The sequence below is a fragment of the Gadus chalcogrammus genome, chromosome 13 (genome assembly GCF_026213295.1).
Source record: "Gadus chalcogrammus isolate NIFS_2021 chromosome 13, NIFS_Gcha_1.0, whole genome shotgun sequence".
NCBI classification, from domain to species: Eukaryota; Metazoa; Chordata; class Actinopteri; order Gadiformes; family Gadidae; genus Gadus; species Gadus chalcogrammus.
The window spans coordinates 4,683,400-4,684,049 of record NC_079424.1 but is presented as its reverse complement, the minus strand read 5'-3'; positions in this window follow the sequence as shown (position 1 = coordinate 4,684,049).

Below are 650 nucleotides of genomic sequence, written 5' to 3'. Positions count from 1 at the left end.
TATTGCATACTTGTGCATGTCCTCGTGTGTGTATGTGTGTGTGTGTGTGTGTGTGTGTGTGTGTGTGTGTGTGTGTGTGTGTGTGTGTGCGTGTGTGTGCTTGGTACTGAAAAACAAAAAAAAATGTTCCTCTCCACCAATCACACGAGAAGTTCAGTGGTTGTCAATGACTTCTATTGATCGGCGCATCGATCGGAGCATTGTTTGAAGGGTGGAGTTCAAACAACCATGTCAATATTACCTAATTCCTGTGTGGCCCCTCCCTGCTCACGCACACACGCATACCAGTGAACGCACACATGCCGCGTAAGCAGATAGCAGGCCTCTGAGGAGCACCTCGGGTTTAATGTGCTGGATTAGATAATGGGTCTCCTGTGGTCCGGTACGTGGACCGGTCCAGTCCGCACTGGGAAGGCCCCGTGCTGCTCCTCCACGCCGTTGTAGTTCTGTATTTAGAGTGAGTGTGTAGCCGGCTGGGCTCCTCATGTTACCGCGTTGTAAACTCGCCTGGCCCCTGTGAGCGCACGCACGCACGCACGCACACACGCACGCACACACGCACGCATGCACGCACGCACGCACGCACGCACGCACACGCACATATTGACCGCTGCGCACATACAAAGCTTCCTAATTTGTCCGTTACTAAG